Genomic DNA, 19,576 nt, shown 5'->3' with positions numbered 1-19,576 from the left:
GCCACGCTTGCTCCGCGGCCTCGGCGCCCCGACAAGAGCCGCCCGGTGCCCTGCACCTCCAGCCCAAGCCCTGCCAGGCAACCTCCACCCTGCCTCCCCGGCCAAACCTTTTGGCCGCACTGGCGCGCGCCCACTCGAGGCCTTCGACGTCCCGTGTCTTCCTTTCCGGACGCTTGCCTCAGCCCCAAACACGAGTGGCCGGGGCCGCGCCTCTCCCCGCCGTGGCCGTGGCAACGAGCAAACGCCCCCGCCTGTGTTTGGACTCTCCATCAGCACTGCTTTTCCCCCACGGCGACAGCGGCGGCAGCGCCGACGGCGACGGCGGTGTCACAGGCGGTGCCTTCTAACAAAGCCGGATCCCCTGTGGAACGGAGCACCGGTGGGCAGACGGGTGCTTCGCACCACCGCAGCAGGTTTCCTGAACGCCCTTGCCGGTGCCGTGGGGGTGGCTGACAGTGTGGGATGAAGGTGTTTGTGGCCGTGGTCGGTGGCCACCCCACGCGGGTTAGGGAACGGAGCAGAACGACCCCATGGAGAGAGGGCGGCGGTGGGCCGCGTGCTGGGAGGTGCGAGGAAGGGCCTGGGGTGTCTGGGTGGAGCGCGGGCAGGAGCGGGAGGTGTTGGGCTGGCGGGGACCTGGCCCGGGAGAGCGGCTGGCCCCTCAGGCAGGGGCTCAGCAGAAGCTTGGGGTGGTGGCAGCACCTGGCCCGGCACGTGTGTACGGGTGGGTCAGATCAGGGGGCGGGGTGGGCCTGGAGTAGGAGTGCGTCTGAGGAGCACTGGCGGAAGTGAGACTTCCGGGCAGGACATGTGACAGTCGGGCCTGGGATACAAGGGGAAGGTGGCGGGGAGAGGGGCCCGAGCCTGCAGGCTGGGGGGAAGGGCGGGGTGTGTGAGTGGGCTGTGGGGCGAGGAAGATGGTGGGAGAGGACCCCTTCGCGGTGGGGTGGCGGGTGAGGGCGCCAGACTGCTGTGCTGCGCGGCAAGGTGGTCAGGCTAACCAGTGGGTTGGGACTGGGGGCGGTGGGTAGGAGGCAGGCAAGAGAACAACAGAAACGGAGCGCGCCACAGGGGCTAGGCGGGGTCCGAATGGGGTGGGGGCATTCTACTGCCCCAGAGACATACATCGCCTCTCGTCGGGAGAAACCATCCGGTCTCAGGTGTGTGTGGCGGCGGGGGTGGGGGGAGGAGGGGTTGAGGTTGAAAGAGGCCAAAGGAGAGGTCCCCTATGATCCAGCAATCCCACTCCTGGGTACGTACCCGGAAATGACGAAACAAGAGTGCAAAAAGGCACAAGCACCTCCATGTTCACAGCGGCACTATTTGCAGTAGCCAAGACATGGAAAAATACCCAAGTGCCCATCAACGGGTGGCTAGTACAAGAAGAGGTGGTATATATGTACTATGGGATATTACACAGCCATTAATAAGAAAGAATGAAATATCGCCATTTGCCGCAACAAGAATGCTCCCAGGGAGTATTACACTTAGTGAAGTAGGTCCGACAGAGAAGCACAAAGATATGTGGAATCTAAAACGTACTACCAATGAATCTCTGTGCAAAACGGAAACAGACTCACAGACCTAGAAAACACAGTGATGGTTACCCGAGTTAAAAAGGAGGGGTGGAGGGATAAATTAGGAGCTCGATGAACAGATACACAGTGGTTCATATAAAGGAGATAAGCAACAAGGATTTCCAGAATAACACAGGGAGTGATAGTCAATATCCTGCAATAACCTGTAATGGAAATCACTCTGAAACGATATTAGACATGGAAAACAGTATCCCCTTTGCTGTACACCTGAAACGAACTCAATATCGTTAATCAACTCTTCTTCTTCAACCACAAGTACTAGTACTTATAAGTAAGTAAGTAAATAAATAAATAAAAACAACGAACAAAATAAACAGGAGAAACATGAGCCATCAGATGATCCAGCAATCCCCGTCGTGGGTACACATCCGCCAAAGAGAAAAACTGTTGTTTGAAGAGATCCACGCACCCCCGTCTTTGTAGCAGCACTGTGTGCCGCAGCCAAGACATGGAAAAAACCCATGTGCCCATCAACGGTTGGCTGACAGAAAAAGATGCGGTGTAAATGTACTGTGGAATATTACTCAGCCATTTCCGAAAATGAAATATTGCCATTTGCCACAATAAGGATGGTCCTAGAGAATATTACACTTAGTGAAGTTAAGTCTGACAGAGAAGCACAAAGATACGTGGAATCTAAAACATAATAGACAAGAATGTATGTGCCAAAGCGAAACAGACTCACAGACATAGAAAACACACTGGTGGTTCCCCGAGGAGAAAGGGAGGGGCGGAGACATAAAGTAGGAGCTGCGATGAACAGATACACCGTACTTCATATAAAAGACATACGCAACAAGGATTTCCAGAATAACACAGGGAATGATGTTCAATATCCTGTAGTAAACTGTGATGGAAAGCAACCTGAAACAATATTAGACATGGAAGACAGTATCCGCTTTGCTGTGCACCTGAAACTAACTCAATACTGTTAATCAACTTTTCTTCCAAAATTGCAGCTACTAGTTCTTATAAGTAAACGAATAAATAAATATTAAATGCATAAATAAAAACAACACACTAAATAAATAGGTGAAATATGAGCTCTCATATGATCCAGCAATCCCCATCGTGGGTACACATCGGCAAAGGAGAGAAACTGTCATTTGAAGAGATCCATGCACCCCCCCACGTTCACAGCAGCACTACGGGCCACAGCCAAGACATGGACAAAACCCAAGTGCCCATCAACCGATGGCTGGCACAGGAAGACGTGGTACGTACGTACTGTGGAATATTCCTCAGCCATACAAAAGAGTGAGATATTGCCATTTGCACCAGTAAGGATGGACCTAGAGTATATTACACTTCGCGACGTAAGTCAGGCAGAGGAGCACAAAGATATGTGGAATCTAAACCGTACTACAAACGAATGTATGTGCCAAAGAGAAACAGACCCACAGACATAGAAAACACACTGTTCGTTACCCAAGGGGAAAGTGTAGGGCAGGGAAAAATCCGGAGCTGCGATTAACAGAGAGGAAATACTGGACATAAAGCACAGAAGCAACAAGGATTTACTGTACAGCACAGGGAACTGTATTCATATGTCGTGATAACGTATAACGGAAAATAACCTGGAAAAGGACATATAACTGAATCACTTGGCTGTACACCTGAAAGTCACACAGTATTGTAAGTCAACCGTACTGCTGCGAAAAGGAGAAGACGACGAAGGGGAAAAAAAGGAGGGCAACGGGACAGAGGCAAGGGCAGGATCCTTGACAACGTAGGATTTGGAAAGGATCGGGGGAAAAAGCGGGGAGATGGGGGTGGGATGGGGGTGTCTGTGGGAGTAGGGTGGAGGCTGAGGTGGTGGTGCCGGTGGTGCTGTCCCGAGGGCTGATGCTGTTGGTGGGAGCAGAGGTTCAGGGGAGGGGCTGGTGTTTGTCGTGCTGATGGTGGTGGTGGCAGTAGTGGTGGAGGAGCGGGCCGGTGTTGGAAACGTATTTCTGTCGAGGGTCAGAACATGAATCTAGAGTGCAGTCTGCGATGATGGTGTGGACTTCTTTTGAACTCCTCGTGCAAGTGAACGCTTTGGGGACTGTCCAGGAAAGTGGGATGTATCACTCCCAGAGGTGGCAACTTCCTTGCTCCTGGTTGTGCAAACATAGTATAACTCTCGAAGTGCGGGCAGAGTGAGGCAGAGAGCTTGGAAACGTGGCGAAAGGTGAAGAGGTTGGGCTGTGCGGGTGCCAGTGTGGGGTGTTCCTCACAGTGAAAAGCGTGACACAAGCGGGGTCGGGGTAAGGACGAGAACAAGGACAAGGAAGGGGTCTGGGCGTAAGAGTGGCTGAGCCCGCAAGGTGTCAGGTCCCGGAGGCCTGGCTCCCGGGTGTGTGTGGGGTGGGGGCGTCTGCGTGGGAAGGACAGGGGCCGGAAGGTGCGGTGGTGAGCGAGCTGTTGCACGACCGGTGCCTTGAGTGTGGCAGCGGGGAAGCCCAGCTCCGCTGTGGGGCTGCGGGAACCAAAAGGGGACGCTGCGGCTGCATGGGCCGGGAATCGAACCCGGGCCTCCCGCGTGGCAGGCGAGAATTCTACCACTGAACCACCCATGCACCGGTGGCCGCCGGCCCCCGGCGCTGCCCCAGCGGCGCTCGCCGCCAACCGCCGGACCCTGGTCACTGCTCGCCCCGTGGGCATGTGCTCCATTTGAGCAGGAGGCCGACGGGCCACCTGAATGAGAGGCTCCGGGCACGCTGGCGACCCCAGGGCGCGAGGCGGTCGGAAGCACCGAGGGACGGAGGGACGCAGGCGTGCTCGGCCCGTCCTGCGCTTTCTCTGCCGTCCACGGCCGCCGCGAGACTGTCGGTGTCGCCAGAGGAAGCCAGGAGCCCAAGCGGCCTGGCCCGCGCCCGAATCCCAGTCAGGGCAGGCGAGGCGTGGCCGCTGCGGCCGAGCGCCGACGTTCCTCTCAGCAGCCGCCCGGCCCCGACGCACAGTCCCTCTGGCGGCTGGCTTTCTTGCTGGTGCGGGGCGTGCGAGGGCGGGCGGGGGCAGGGGTCGGAGCTCGGGGCTGTGCAGGGACCGCGAGCGTGGGAGATGGACGCCGGGCACCGCCGCCGCCGCCGCCGCCGTCGCCGAGCGGCGCTCAGGCCACAAGACCAAAGGTGTCTGAGCCTCGCTTCTGCGCTCTGGCCCACCCCTCTCCCGCGGGGTCCCGCTCTGCTGCGTTGGTTGTGAGGAGAAGCACTGTGGCAGACTGGCTGCTGGCTCGCGGACAGCCCGGTGAGGGAGGGAGCGCGCCAGGGTGTGGTTGGGTCCGGCCGGAGCAGCGGCTTCCCCGAGGGACTTGCGCTGTGGCGCCGAGGTGGGTGGCCCGGGCTGGGGGCCGGACGTCTGTGGTGGGTGACAGGGCATCCAGGGCTTCCGCTCACTACTCACTGGAGCACCGTTCCCGGGAGCGACTCCTGCGCCAGGCCCCGTGCAGGGAGGGCCCCCTGTTGGCTGGCCAGCAGGAGGCTGGGCTGCACGCGGCCCAGCAGGCAGGCAGGCAGGCAGGCAGGCAGGCAGGCAGGCAGGTGTGGTCCGGCCAAGGTCCCAAGGCGAAAAAGCACCGAGGGCACGCACCACAGGCCGGCAAGACGGTGTGGCTGTGGAGGGAATGGAATGGGCAGGCGGGCCGTTGGGGCTGGCGGGAAGGACAGGATGTTGGAAAGAGGGAGAGCTGCTGGTGGCGGAAGTGGAAGAAAGGCTGTGAGAGCGAGTCCGCTGTTCACCAGGCCGAAGTCGGAGGGCGGGCCAGGCGTGGAGGGCTTTCCACACGCGGCCGTTCTGCGTGTGGCGGTGGGGGCGGGGTGGAGCGTGGGAGTGGGAGTGGGAGGGAGGGACGAAGGCAGGCAGGCAGGCAGGCAGGAAAAGCACCAGCAGCAGCAGCCGCAAGCAGGTGAGGGAAGATGGGCTGCGAAGGACTGAAGGTTTTTCTGGTGTGGGTGCAGGTAGGAGGGGGCTTAGGAGCTGGCGGGGAGGGCGTTTGTCCGGAAAGCCAGTCGCCGGAGGGTTCCTAGTGCGCCGTTTCTGCCAGGCCCGCGGCCGTGGCTGAGAAGGTCCCGCGTCTGAGAGGCGTGGATGTCCGGGCCGGAGTTCGGAGAGGCCGCAAGAGTGCAAGGCGCGAACGGACTGGAAGGCAGTAAAGCGCTGCCGTAGGGCCGGGTGCGTTTGTCGGGCGGGCCAAAAGGCTGGCTTGTCAGGAGTGGGATTCGAACCCACGCCTCCAGGGGAGACTGCGACCTGAACGCAGCGCCTTAGACCGCTCGGCCATCCTGACGGCGGGCCTGGGCGTGCGCGTGGCCGCTCGGCTGGCTGGGACCCGACGCGACGCGAACCCCGGTGCCCTTGGCGGGACGCGGTGCTCCGCGCCAGGCGCGCGGCCGTCTGGGTGAGCGACGGAGCGGGCGCGCGGCGGCCGACGGGGAGCACGGCCAGACGACGCGCCTGGCTGCGCCGCGGTGGCGCCCTCGCCCAGCCCTGGCCCCGGACGCAGCCGGGCCGCGTCGGGCCAGCCCCCTGCCGCCGGCCCCCACCCGCGCGTCTCCTCGCCGGCCATGGCCCGGCGCGCGCCCACCCCCTCCTCGCAGCCTTGCTTTGCGTCTCGGGCCCCCTCCACCCGGCGCGATCCCCGCGTCGGAGGCAATAGGCAGCGCGCACTCGGAGTTTTCAGGGCCACGCGGGTCCGGGTCCCTGTCGGGGTCGGGGGCTGCTGCTTTGGAGGGCGCGGTTGGTGTGGCGTTGGGTCGGGTCGGGCACGTGCCGGGCGCCCGTGGTGGGCAGGGGGCCGGAGGGCAGGGGGAGGCGTCGGCAGGCAGCCCGAGAGCGGCCGGGCGCGGGGGCGGTGGCCGCCGTCCTCGTTAGTATAGTGGTGAGTATCCCCGCCTGTCACGCGGGAGACCGGGGTTCGATTCCCCGACGGGGAGGCAACACGCCCTCTTTTGGTGGCTGGCGCCGCTCTCTGTCCTGCCGCCTGGCTCCCAAGGGCCCTTCTTCTCCTCCCTCCGCCCTCCGCCCTCCGCCCTCCAGCGAGGCGCAGGGCGCCAGCGCGTGCCCAGCCTGCCCACCCTCGCCCCCCTCCAGCCGCCCAGCCCTTCCTCCTCGCCGGGCGCTCAGTCGCCAGGGCCGAGCGAGGGCCTCCTCTGGACCCCACAAGCGCCCGATGACATTGCGGCCCGCCCAAAGTGGCTGTCTCAGTGGGCTCCTTGCGTCGCGACGCACAGCTGCGCAGCTATCCACAGCGGCATAGGTGCACAGCTGCCGGGACGGGTGGGAGGCGGATGAGTGGCGTGCCCTGTCGGTGCGGGAAGTGGCCTGGCCCAGCGCCCGGTGGAGAAGGGCTTTGGCCAGCCGGGGGCTGGAAGACGCGTGCCCCGGGAGCGGGGCGGGGCGGGGCGGGGCGGGGGCGGGGGCGGGCCGCGGCGTGGAGCGGAGGGCCCTGGAGCAGCAAGGCAGCGAGAGCGCCCCCCTGAGGCGGTCGGGCCGGCGGCCTAGGGCAGCTTCGTAGGGCTGGCGCGGGTGGGGCGCCGGGGGGCCTTGGTGGCGCCTGTGACGTCACAGAGCTGCCGGCCGGCGGGGCGTCGGGGCAGGGCTGCTCCAAGCGGCGGCGGCTGAGGAGGAGGAGGAGGAGGAGGAGGAGGAGGAGGAGGAGGAGGACGGGGAAGAGAAAGGGGAGTAGGAGGAGGAAGAGAAGGAGGAGGAGTCGAAGAGAAGGAGGAGCAGGAGGAGGAGGAGGAGGAGGAGGAGGAGGAGAAGGCGGCGGCGACGAGAGTGCGCTCGGGCGAGCCCGGTGCCGGCGTCTCGGGGCGGCCCGGGCTGTGCAGCGTTGGTGGTATAGTGGTGAGCATAGCTGCCTTCCAAGCAGTTGACCCGGGTTCGATTCCCGGCCAACGCAGCGGGCTGACCTTTTACCGAGCTCCACGGGCGGCCGGCCGGCCGGGGGCCTGTGAGGGAGAGCTGGGAGCAGGGAGCTAGCTGGCCCCAGCGGCTTTTCTCGTGTGTGCGAGAAGCAGGCGCGCAGTGTTCTGAGGGCGCTGCAAGCAGGAAGGACGGTAGGACACGTGGATTGCCAGGGGCGGCGCGTGGCTGGACTTGGAAAGGCCGGGTCTTGGCGCCAAGGTGGCGCCGAGCGGGTGCTATGGGTCCAGCAGGAGCAGTGGTAGAGCCTGACGCTCCCTGGTGGTCTAGTGGTTAGGATTCGGCGCTCTCACCGCCGCGGCCCGGGTTCGATTCCCGGTCAGGGAAGCCTCTCTACCTCCCACCGTCCACATCCCACTTTTAGGCCACGCTTGCTCCGCGGCCTCGGCGCCCCGACAAGAGCCGCCCGGTGCCCTGCACCTCCAGCCCAAGCCCTGCCAGGCAACCTCCACCCTGCCTCCCCGGCCAAACCTTTTGGCCGCACTGGCGCGCGCCCACTCGAGGCCTTCGACGTCCCGTGTCTTCCTTTCCGGACGCTTGCCTCAGCCCCAAACACGAGTGGCCGGGGCCGCGCCTCTCCCCGCCGTGGCCGTGGCCACGAGCAAACGCCCCCGCCTGTGTTTGGACTCTCCATCAGCACTGCTTTTCCCCCACGGCGACAGCGGCGGCAGCGCCGACGGCGACGGCGGTGTCACAGGCGGTGCCTTCTAACAAAGCCGGATCCCCTGTGGAACGGAGCACCGGTGGGCAGACGGGTGCTTCGCACCACCGCAGCAGGTTTCCTGAACGCCCTTGCCGGTGCCGTGGGGGTGGCTGACAGTGTGGGATGAAGGTGTTTGTGGCCGTGGTCGGTGGCCACCCCACGCGGGTTAGGGAACGGAGCAGAACGACCCCATGGAGAGAGGGCGGCGGTGGGCCGCGTGCTGGGAGGTGCGAGGAAGGGCCTGGGGTGTCTGGGTGGAGCGCGGGCAGGAGCGGGAGGTGTTGGGCTGGCGGGGACCTGGCCCGGGAGAGCGGCTGGCCCCTCAGGCAGGGGCTCAGCAGAAGCTTGGGGTGGTGGCAGCACCTGGCCCGGCACGTGTGTACGGGTGGGTCAGATCAGGGGGCGGGGTGGGCCTGGAGTAGGAGTGCGTCTGAGGAGCACTGGCGGAAGTGAGACTTCCGGGCAGGACATGTGACAGTCGGGCCTGGGATACAAGGGGAAGGTGGCGGGGAGAGGGGCCCGAGCCTGCAGGCTGGGGGGAAGGGCGGGGTGTGTGAGTGGGCTGTGGGGCGAGGAAGATGGTGGGAGAGGACCCCTTCGCGGTGGGGTGGCGGGTGAGGGCGCCAGACTGCTGTGCTGCGCGGCAAGGTGGTCAGGCTAACCAGTGGGTTGGGACTGGGGGCGGTGGGTAGGAGGCAGGCAAGAGAACAACAGAAACGGAGCGCGCCACAGGGGCTAGGCGGGGTCCGAATGGGGTGGGGGCATTCTACTGCCCCAGAGACATACATCGCCTCTCGTCGGGAGAAACCATCCGGTCTCAGGTGTGTGTGGCGGCGGGGGTGGGGGGAGGAGGGGTTGAGGTTGAAAGAGGCCAAAGGAGAGGTCCCCTATGATCCAGCAATCCCACTCCTGGGTACGTACCCGGAAATGACGAAACAAGAGTGCAAAAAGGCACAAGCACCTCCATGTTCACAGCGGCACTATTTGCAGTAGCCAAGACATGGAAAAATACCCAAGTGCCCATCAACGGGTGGCTAGTACAAGAAGAGGTGGTATATATGTACTATGGGATATTACACAGCCATTAATAAGAAAGAATGAAATATCGCCATTTGCCGCAACAAGAATGCTCCCAGGGAGTATTACACTTAGTGAAGTAGGTCCGACAGAGAAGCACAAAGATATGTGGAATCTAAAACGTACTACCAATGAATCTCTGTGCAAAACGGAAACAGACTCACAGACCTAGAAAACACAGTGATGGTTACCCGAGTTAAAAAGGAGGGGTGGAGGGATAAATTAGGAGCTCGATGAACAGATACACAGTGGTTCATATAAAGGAGATAAGCAACAAGGATTTCCAGAATAACACAGGGAGTGATAGTCAATATCCTGCAATAACCTGTAATGGAAATCACTCTGAAACGATATTAGACATGGAAAACAGTATCCCCTTTGCTGTACACCTGAAACGAACTCAATATCGTTAATCAACTCTTCTTCTTCAACCACAAGTACTAGTACTTATAAGTAAGTAAGTAAATAAATAAATAAAAACAACGAACAAAATAAACAGGAGAAACATGAGCCATCAGATGATCCAGCAATCCCCGTCGTGGGTACACATCCGCCAAAGAGAAAAACTGTTGTTTGAAGAGATCCACGCACCCCCGTCTTTGTAGCAGCACTGTGTGCCGCAGCCAAGACATGGAAAAAACCCATGTGCCCATCAACGGTTGGCTGACAGAAAAAGATGCGGTGTAAATGTACTGTGGAATATTACTCAGCCATTTCCGAAAATGAAATATTGCCATTTGCCACAATAAGGATGGTCCTAGAGAATATTACACTTAGTGAAGTTAAGTCTGACAGAGAAGCACAAAGATACGTGGAATCTAAAACATAATAGACAAGAATGTATGTGCCAAAGCGAAACAGACTCACAGACATAGAAAACACACTGGTGGTTCCCCGAGGAGAAAGGGAGGGGCGGAGACATAAAGTAGGAGCTGCGATGAACAGATACACCGTACTTCATATAAAAGACATACGCAACAAGGATTTCCAGAATAACACAGGGAATGATGTTCAATATCCTGTAGTAAACTGTGATGGAAAGCAACCTGAAACAATATTAGACATGGAAGACAGTATCCGCTTTGCTGTGCACCTGAAACTAACTCAATACTGTTAATCAACTTTTCTTCCAAAATTGCAGCTACTAGTTCTTATAAGTAAACGAATAAATAAATATTAAATGCATAAATAAAAACAACACACTAAATAAATAGGTGAAATATGAGCTCTCATATGATCCAGCAATCCCCATCGTGGGTACACATCGGCAAAGGAGAGAAACTGTCATTTGAAGAGATCCATGCACCCCCCCACGTTCACAGCAGCACTACGGGCCACAGCCAAGACATGGACAAAACCCAAGTGCCCATCAACCGATGGCTGGCACAGGAAGACGTGGTACGTACGTACTGTGGAATATTCCTCAGCCATACAAAAGAGTGAGATATTGCCATTTGCACCAGTAAGGATGGACCTAGAGTATATTACACTTCGCGACGTAAGTCAGGCAGAGGAGCACAAAGATATGTGGAATCTAAACCGTACTACAAACGAATGTATGTGCCAAAGAGAAACAGACCCACAGACATAGAAAACACACTGTTCGTTACCCAAGGGGAAAGTGTAGGGCAGGGAAAAATCCGGAGCTGCGATTAACAGAGAGGAAATACTGGACATAAAGCACAGAAGCAACAAGGATTTACTGTACAGCACAGGGAACTGTATTCATATGTCGTGATAACGTATAACGGAAAATAACCTGGAAAAGGACATATAACTGAATCACTTGGCTGTACACCTGAAAGTCACACAGTATTGTAAGTCAACCGTACTGCTGCGAAAAGGAGAAGACGACGAAGGGGAAAAAAAGGAGGGCAACGGGACAGAGGCAAGGGCAGGATCCTTGACAACGTAGGATTTGGAAAGGATCGGGGGAAAAAGCGGGGAGATAGGGGGTGGGATGGGGGTGTCTGTGGGAGTAGGGTGGAGGCTGAGGTGGTGGTGCCGGTGGTGCTGTCCCGAGGGCTGATGCTGTTGGTGGGAGCAGAGGTTCAGGGGAGGGGCTGGTGTTTGTCGTGCTGATGGTGGTGGTGGCAGTAGTGGTGGAGGAGCGGGCCGGTGTTGGAAACGTATTTCTGTCGAGGGTCAGAACATGAATCTAGAGTGCAGTCTGCGATGATGGTGTGGACTTCTTTTGAACTCCTCGTGCAAGTGAACGCTTTGGGGACTGTCCAGGAAAGTGGGATGTATCACTCCCAGAGGTGGCAACTTCCTTGCTCCTGGTTGTGCAAACATAGTATAACTCTCGAAGTGCGGGCAGAGTGAGGCAGAGAGCTTGGAAACGTGGCGAAAGGTGAAGAGGTTGGGCTGTGCGGGTGCCAGTGTGGGGTGTTCCTCACAGTGAAAAGCGTGACACAAGCGGGGTCGGGGTAAGGACGAGAACAAGGACAAGGAAGGGGTCTGGGCGTAAGAGTGGCTGAGCCCGCAAGGTGTCAGGTCCCGGAGGCCTGGCTCCCGGGTGTGTGTGGGGTGGGGGCGTCTGCGTGGGAAGGACAGGGGCCGGAAGGTGCGGTGGTGAGCGAGCTGTTGCACGACCGGTGCCTTGAGTGTGGCAGCGGGGAAGCCCAGCTCCGCTGTGGGGCTGCGGGAACCAAAAGGGGACGCTGCGGCTGCATGGGCCGGGAATCGAACCCGGGCCTCCCGCGTGGCAGGCGAGAATTCTACCACTGAACCACCCATGCACCGGTGGCCGCCGGCCCCCGGCGCTGCCCCAGCGGCGCTCGCCGCCAACCGCCGGACCCTGGTCACTGCTCGCCCCGTGGGCATGTGCTCCATTTGAGCAGGAGGCCGACGGGCCACCTGAATGAGAGGCTCCGGGCACGCTGGCGACCCCAGGGCGCGAGGCGGTCGGAAGCACCGAGGGACGGAGGGACGCAGGCGTGCTCGGCCCGTCCTGCGCTTTCTCTGCCGTCCACGGCCGCCGCGAGACTGTCGGTGTCGCCAGAGGAAGCCAGGAGCCCAAGCGGCCTGGCCCGCGCCCGAATCCCAGTCAGGGCAGGCGAGGCGTGGCCGCTGCGGCCGAGCGCCGACGTTCCTCTCAGCAGCCGCCCGGCCCCGACGCACAGTCCCTCTGGCGGCTGGCTTTCTTGCTGGTGCGGGGCGTGCGAGGGCGGGCGGGGGCAGGGGTCGGAGCTCGGGGCTGTGCAGGGACCGCGAGCGTGGGAGATGGACGCCGGGCACCGCCGCCGCCGCCGCCGCCGCCGTCGCCGAGCGGCGCTCAGGCCACAAGACCAAAGGTGTCTGAGCCTCGCTTCTGCGCTCTGGCCCACCCCTCTCCCGCGGGGTCCCGCTCTGCTGCGTTGGTTGTGAGGAGAAGCACTGTGGCAGACTGGCTGCTGGCTCGCGGACAGCCCGGTGAGGGAGGGAGCGCGCCAGGGTGTGGTTGGGTCCGGCCGGAGCAGCGGCTTCCCCGAGGGACTTGCGCTGTGGCGCCGAGGTGGGTGGCCCGGGCTGGGGGCCGGACGTCTGTGGTGGGTGACAGGGCATCCAGGGCTTCCGCTCACTACTCACTGGAGCACCGTTCCCGGGAGCGACTCCTGCGCCAGGCCCCGTGCAGGGAGGGCCCCCTGTTGGCTGGCCAGCAGGAGGCTGGGCTGCACGCGGCCCAGCAGGCAGGCAGGCAGGCAGGCAGGCAGGCAGGCAGGTGTGGTCCGGCCAAGGTCCCAAGGCGAAAAAGCACCGAGGGCACGCACCACAGGCCGGCAAGACGGTGTGGCTGTGGAGGGAATGGAATGGGCAGGCGGGCCGTTGGGGCTGGCGGGAAGGACAGGATGTTGGAAAGAGGGAGAGCTGCTGGTGGCGGAAGTGGAAGAAAGGCTGTGAGAGCGAGTCCGCTGTTCACCAGGCCGAAGTCGGAGGGCGGGCCAGGCGTGGAGGGCTTTCCACACGCGGCCGTTCTGCGTGTGGCGGTGGGGGCGGGGTGGAGCGTGGGAGTGGGAGTGGGAGGGAGGGACGAAGGCAGGCAGGCAGGCAGGCAGGAAAAGCACCAGCAGCAGCAGCCGCAAGCAGGTGAGGGAAGATGGGCTGCGAAGGACTGAAGGTTTTTCTGGTGTGGGTGCAGGTAGGAGGGGGCTTAGGAGCTGGCGGGGAGGGCGTTTGTCCGGAAAGCCAGTCGCCGGAGGGTTCCTAGTGCGCCGTTTCTGCCAGGCCCGCGGCCGTGGCTGAGAAGGTCCCGCGTCTGAGAGGCGTGGATGTCCGGGCCGGAGTTCGGAGAGGCCGCAAGAGTGCAAGGCGCGAACGGACTGGAAGGCAGTAAAGCGCTGCCGTAGGGCCGGGTGCGTTTGTCGGGCGGGCCAAAAGGCTGGCTTGTCAGGAGTGGGATTCGAACCCACGCCTCCAGGGGAGACTGCGACCTGAACGCAGCGCCTTAGACCGCTCGGCCATCCTGACGGCGGGCCTGGGCGTGCGCGTGGCCGCTCGGCTGGCTGGGACCCGACGCGACGCGAACCCCGGTGCCCTTGGCGGGACGCGGTGCTCCGCGCCAGGCGCGCGGCCGTCTGGGTGAGCGACGGAGCGGGCGCGCGGCGGCCGACGGGGAGCACGGCCAGACGACGCGCCTGGCTGCGCCGCGGTGGCGCCCTCGCCCAGCCCTGGCCCCGGACGCAGCCGGGCCGCGTCGGGCCAGCCCCCTGCCGCCGGCCCCCACCCGCGCGTCTCCTCGCCGGCCATGGCCCGGCGCGCGCCCACCCCCTCCTCGCAGCCTTGCTTTGCGTCTCGGGCCCCCTCCACCCGGCGCGATCCCCGCGTCGGAGGCAATAGGCAGCGCGCACTCGGAGTTTTCAGGGCCACGCGGGTCCGGGTCCCTGTCGGGGTCGGGGGCTGCTGCTTTGGAGGGCGCGGTTGGTGTGGCGTTGGGTCGGGTCGGGCACGTGCCGGGCGCCCGTGGTGGGCAGGGGGCCGGAGGGCAGGGGGAGGCGTCGGCAGGCAGCCCGAGAGCGGCCGGGCGCGGGGGCGGTGGCCGCCGTCCTCGTTAGTATAGTGGTGAGTATCCCCGCCTGTCACGCGGGAGACCGGGGTTCGATTCCCCGACGGGGAGGCAACACGCCCTCTTTTGGTGGCTGGCGCCGCTCTCTGTCCTGCCGCCTGGCTCCCAAGGGCCCTTCTTCTCCTCCCTCCGCCCTCCGCCCTCCGCCCTCCAGCGAGGCGCAGGGCGCCAGCGCGTGCCCAGCCTGCCCACCCTCGCCCCCCTCCAGCCGCCCAGCCCTTCCTCCTCGCCGGGCGCTCAGTCGCCAGGGCCGAGCGAGGGCCTCCTCTGGACCCCACAAGCGCCCGATGACATTGCGGCCCGCCCAAAGTGGCTGTCTCAGTGGGCTCCTTGCGTCGCGACGCACAGCTGCGCAGCTATCCACAGCGGCATGGCATAGGTGCACAGCTGCCGGGACGGGTGGGAGGCGGATGAGTGGCGTGCCCTGTCGGTGCGGGAAGTGGCCTGGCCCAGCGCCCGGTGGAGAAGGGCTTTGGCCAGCCGGGGGCTGGAAGACGCGTGCCCCGGGAGCGGGGCGGGGCGGGGCGGGGCGGGGGCGGGGGCGGGCCGCGGCGTGGAGCGGAGGGCCCTGGAGCAGCAAGGCAGCGAGAGCGCCCCCCTGAGGCGGTCGGGCCGGCGGCCTAGGGCAGCTTCGTAGGGCTGGCGCGGGTGGGGCGCCGGGGGGCCTTGGTGGCGCCTGTGACGTCACAGAGCTGCCGGCCGGCGGGGCGTCGGGGCAGGGCTGCTCCAAGCGGCGGCGGCTGAGGAGGAGGAGGAGGAGGAGGAGGAGGAGGAGGAGGAGGAGGACGGGGAAGAGAAAGGGGAGTAGGAGGAGGAAGAGAAGGAGGAGGAGTCGAAGAGAAGGAGGAGCAGGAGGAGGAGGAGGAGGAGGAGGAGGAGGAGAAGGCGGCGGCGACGAGAGTGCGCTCGGGCGAGCCCGGTGCCGGCGTCTCGGGGCGGCCCGGGCTGTGCAGCGTTGGTGGTATAGTGGTGAGCATAGCTGCCTTCCAAGCAGTTGACCCGGGTTCGATTCCCGGCCAACGCAGCGGGCTGACCTTTTACCGAGCTCCACGGGCGGCCGGCCGGCCGGGGGCCTGTGAGGGAGAGCTGGGAGCAGGGAGCTAGCTGGCCCCAGCGGCTTTTCTCGTGTGTGCGAGAAGCAGGCGCGCAGTGTTCTGAGGGCGCTGCAAGCAGGAAGGACGGTAGGACACGTGGATTGCCAGGGGCGGCGCGTGGCTGGACTTGGAAAGGCCGGGTCTTGGCGCCAAGGTGGCGCCGAGCGGGTGCTATGGGTCCAGCAGGAGCAGTGGTAGAGCCTGACGCTCCCTGGTGGTCTAGTGGTTAGGATTCGGCGCTCTCACCGCCGCGGCCCGGGTTCGATTCCCGGTCAGGGAAGCCTCTCTACCTCCCACCGTCCACATCCCACTTTTAGGCCACGCTTGCTCCGCGGCCTCGGCGCCCCGACAAGAGCCGCCCGGTGCCCTGCACCTCCAGCCCAAGCCCTGCCAGGCAACCTCCACCCTGCCTCCCCGGCCAAACCTTTTGGCCGCACTGGCGCGCGCCCACTCGAGGCCTTCGACGTCCCGTGTCTTCCTTTCCGGACGCTTGCCTCAGCCCCAAACACGAGTGGCCGGGGCCGCGCCTCTCCCCGCCGTGGCCGTGGCCACGAGCAAACGCCCCCGCCTGTGTTTGGACTCTCCATCAGCACTGCTTTTCCCCCACGGCGACAGCGGCGGCAGCGCCGACGGCGACGGCGGTGTCACAGGCGGTGCCTTCTAACAAAGCCGGATCCCCTGTGGAACGGAGCACCGGTGGGCAGACGGGTGCTTCGCACCACCGCAGCAGGTTTCCTGAACGCCCTTGCCGGTGCCGTGGGGGTGGCTGACAGTGTGGGATGAAGGTGTTTGTGGCCGTGGTCGGTGGCCACCCCACGCGGGTTAGGGAACGGAGCAGAACGACCCCATGGAGAGAGGGCGGCGGTGGGCCGCGTGCTGGGAGGTGCGAGGAAGGGCCTGGGGTGTCTGGGTGGAGCGCGGGCAGGAGCGGGAGGTGTTGGGCTGGCGGGGACCTGGCCCGGGAGAGCGGCTGGCCCCTCAGGCAGGGGCTCAGCAGAAGCTTGGGGTGGTGGCAGCACCTGGCCCGGCACGTGTGTACGGGTGGGTCAGATCAGGGGGCGGGGTGGGCCTGGAGTAGGAGTGCGTCTGAGGAGCACTGGCGGAAGTGAGACTTCCGGGCAGGACATGTGACAGTCGGGCCTGGGATACAAGGGGAAGGTGGCGGGGAGAGGGGTCCGAGCCTGCAGGCTGGGGGGAAGGGCGGGGTGTGTGAGTGGGCTGTGGGGCGAGGAAGATGGTGGGAGAGGACCCCTTCGCGGTGGGGTGGCGGGTGAGGGCGCCAGACTGCTGTGCTGCGCGGCAAGGTGGTCAGGCTAACCAGTGGGTTGGGACTGGGGGCGGTGGGTAGGAGGCAGGCAAGAGAACAACAGAAACGGAGCGCGCCACAGGGGCTAGGCGGGGTCCGAATGGGGTGGGGGCATTCTACTGCCCCAGAGACATACATCGCCTCTCGTCGGGAGAAACCATCCGGTCTCAGGTGTGTGTGGCGGCGGGGGTGGGGGGAGGAGGGGTTGAGGTTGAAAGAGGCCAAAGGAGAGGTCCCCTATGATCCAGCAATCCCACTCCTGGGTACGTACCCGGAAATGACGAAACAAGAGTGCAAAAAGGCACAAGCACCTCCATGTTCACAGCGGCACTATTTGCAGTAGCCAAGACATGGAAAAATACCCAAGTGCCCATCAACGGGTGGCTAGTACAAGAAGAGGTGGTATATATGTACTATGGGATATTACACAGCCATTAATAAGAAAGAATGAAATATCGCCATTTGCCGCAACAAGAATGCTCCCAGGGAGTATTACACTTAGTGAAGTAGGTCCGACAGAGAAGCACAAAGATATGTGGAATCTAAGACGTACTACCAATGAATCTCTGTGCAAAACGGAAACAGACTCACAGACCTAGAAAACACAGTGATGGTTACCCGAGTTAAAAAGGAGGGGTGGAGGGATAAATTAGGAGCTCGATGAACAGATACACAGTGGTTCATATAAAGGAGATAAGCAACAAGGATTTCCAGAATAACACAGGGAGTGATAGTCAATATCCTGCAATAACCTGTAATGGAAATCACTCTGAAACGATATTAGACATGGAAAACAGTATCCCCTTTGCTGTACACCTGAAACGAACTCAATATCGTTAATCAACTCTTCTTCTTCAACCACAAGTACTAGTACTTATAAGTAAGTAAGTAAATAAATAAATAAAAACAACGAACAAAATAAACAGGAGAAACATGAGCCATCAGATGATCCAGCAATCCCCGTCGTGGGTACACATCCGCCAAAGAGAAAAACTGTTGTTTGAAGAGATCCACGCACCCCCGTCTTTGTAGCAGCACTGTGTGCCGCAGCCAAGACATGGAAAAAACCCATGTGCCCATCAACGGTTGGCTGACAGAAAAAGATGCGGTGTAAATGTACTGTGGAATATTACTCAGCCATTTCCGAAAATGAAATATTGCCATTTGCCACAATAAGGATGGTCCTAGAGAATATTACACTTAGTGAAGTTAAGTCTGACAGAGAAGCACAAAGATACGTGGAATCTAAAACATAATAGACAAGAATGTATGTGCCAAAGCGAAACAGACTCACAGACATAGAAAACACACTGGTGGTTCCCCGAGGAGAAAGGGAGGGGTGGAGACATAAAGTAGGAGCTGCGATGAACAGATACACCGTACTTCATATAAAAGACATACGCAACAAGGATTTCCAGAATAACACAGGGAATGATGTTCAATATCCTGTAGTAAACTGTGATGGAAAGCAACCTGAAACAATATTAGACATGGAAGACAGTATCCGCTTTGCTGTGCACCTGAAACTAACTCAATACTGTTAATCAACTTTTCTTCCAAAATTGCAGCTACTAGTTCTTATAAGTAAACGAATAAATAAATATTAAATGCATAAATAAAAACAACACACTAAATAAATAGGTGAAATATGAGCTCTCATATGATCCAGCAATCCCCATCGTGGGTACACATCGGCAAAGGAGAGAAACTGTCATTTGAAGAGATCCATGCACCCCCCCATGTTCACAGCAGCACTACGGGCCACAGCCAAGACATGGACAAAACCCAAGTGCCCATCAACCGATGGCTGGCACAGGAAGACGTGGTACGTACGTACTGTGGAATATTCCTCAGCCATACAAAAGAGTGAGATATTGCCATTTGCACCAGTAAGGATGGACCTAGAGTATATTACACTTCGCGACGTAAGTCAGGCAGAGGAGCACAAAGATATGTGGAATCTAAACCGTACTACAAACGAATGTATGTGCCAAAGAGAAACAGACCCACAGACATAGAAAACACACTGTTCGTTACCCAAGGGGAAAGTGTAGGGCAGGGAAAAATCCGGAGCTGCGATTAACAGAGAGGAAATACTGGACATAAAGCACAGAAGCAACAAGGATTTACTGTACAGCACAGGGAACTGTATTCATATGTCGTGATAACGTATAACGGAAAATAACCTGGAAAAGGACATATAACTGAATCACTTGGCTGTACACCTGAAAGTCACACAGTATTGTAAGTCAACCGTACTGCTGCGAAAAGGAGAAGACGACGAAGGGGAAAAAAAGGAGGGCAACGGGACAGAGGCAAGGGCAGGATCCTTGACAACGTAGGATTTGGAAAGGATCGGGGGAAAAAGCGGGGAGATAGGGGGTGGGATGGGGGTGTCTGTGGGAGTAGGGTGGAGGCTGAGGTGGTGGTGCCGGTGGTGCTGTCCCGAGGGCTGATGCTGTTGGTGGGAGCAGAGGTTCAGGGGAGGGGCTGGTGTTTGTCGTGCTGATGGTGGTGGTGGCAGTAGTGGTGGAGGAGCGGGCCGGTGTTGGAAACGTATTTCTGTCGAGGGTCAGAACATGAATCTAGAGTGCAGTCTGCGATGATGGTGTGGACTTCTTTTGAACTCCTCGTGCAAGTGAACGCTTTGGGGACTGTCCAGGAAAGTGGGATGTATCACTCCCAGAGGTGGCAACTTCCTTGCTCCTGGTTGTGCAAACATAGTATAACTCTCGAAGTGCGGGCAGAGTGAGGCAGAGAGCTTGGAAACGTGGCGAAAGGTGAAGAGGTTGGGCTGTGCGGGTGCCAGTGTGGGGTGTTCCTCACAGTGAAAAGCGTGACACAAGCGGG

The 19,576-nt window shown here is 60.7% G+C and overlaps 10 non-coding genes across 10 annotated transcripts; 6 read left to right on the top strand and 4 right to left on the bottom strand.

The window, feature by feature from the left end:
* Positions 1 to 4,085: 4,085 nt before the first annotated feature.
* Positions 4,086 to 4,156, bottom strand: TRNAG-GCC (transfer RNA glycine (anticodon GCC)). The gene has a single exon. It is a non-coding gene; the product is annotated as a tRNA-Gly (tRNA).
* Positions 4,157 to 5,782: 1,626 nt separating this feature from the next.
* TRNAL-CAG (transfer RNA leucine (anticodon CAG)) lies at positions 5,783 to 5,865 on the bottom strand. Its single transcript has one exon. It is a non-coding gene; the product is annotated as a tRNA-Leu (tRNA).
* A 574-nt stretch (positions 5,866 to 6,439) lies between these two features.
* On the top strand, positions 6,440 to 6,511 carry TRNAD-GUC (transfer RNA aspartic acid (anticodon GUC)). Its single transcript has one exon. It is a non-coding gene; the product is annotated as a tRNA-Asp (tRNA).
* An 896-nt stretch (positions 6,512 to 7,407) lies between these two features.
* On the top strand, positions 7,408 to 7,479 carry TRNAG-UCC (transfer RNA glycine (anticodon UCC)). The gene has a single exon. It is a non-coding gene; the product is annotated as a tRNA-Gly (tRNA).
* A 278-nt stretch (positions 7,480 to 7,757) lies between these two features.
* On the top strand, positions 7,758 to 7,829 carry TRNAE-CUC (transfer RNA glutamic acid (anticodon CUC)). Its single transcript has one exon. It is a non-coding gene; the product is annotated as a tRNA-Glu (tRNA).
* Positions 7,830 to 11,952: 4,123 nt separating this feature from the next.
* TRNAG-GCC (transfer RNA glycine (anticodon GCC)) lies at positions 11,953 to 12,023 on the bottom strand. Its single transcript has one exon. It is a non-coding gene; the product is annotated as a tRNA-Gly (tRNA).
* Positions 12,024 to 13,648: 1,625 nt separating this feature from the next.
* TRNAL-CAG (transfer RNA leucine (anticodon CAG)) lies at positions 13,649 to 13,731 on the bottom strand. The gene has a single exon. It is a non-coding gene; the product is annotated as a tRNA-Leu (tRNA).
* Positions 13,732 to 14,305: 574 nt separating this feature from the next.
* On the top strand, positions 14,306 to 14,377 carry TRNAD-GUC (transfer RNA aspartic acid (anticodon GUC)). Its single transcript has one exon. It is a non-coding gene; the product is annotated as a tRNA-Asp (tRNA).
* A 901-nt stretch (positions 14,378 to 15,278) lies between these two features.
* Positions 15,279 to 15,350, top strand: TRNAG-UCC (transfer RNA glycine (anticodon UCC)). The gene has a single exon. It is a non-coding gene; the product is annotated as a tRNA-Gly (tRNA).
* A 278-nt stretch (positions 15,351 to 15,628) lies between these two features.
* On the top strand, positions 15,629 to 15,700 carry TRNAE-CUC (transfer RNA glutamic acid (anticodon CUC)). Its single transcript has one exon. It is a non-coding gene; the product is annotated as a tRNA-Glu (tRNA).
* The last annotated feature ends 3,876 nt before the right edge of the window (positions 15,701 to 19,576 follow it).

This window comes from Eschrichtius robustus, chromosome 3 (genome assembly GCF_028021215.1).
Source record: "Eschrichtius robustus isolate mEscRob2 chromosome 3, mEscRob2.pri, whole genome shotgun sequence".
In the NCBI taxonomy this organism is placed as follows: domain Eukaryota; kingdom Metazoa; phylum Chordata; class Mammalia; order Artiodactyla; family Eschrichtiidae; genus Eschrichtius; species Eschrichtius robustus.
The sequence above is the reverse complement of the archived record's forward strand: the minus strand, read 5'-3'. Positions and strand labels throughout refer to the sequence as shown.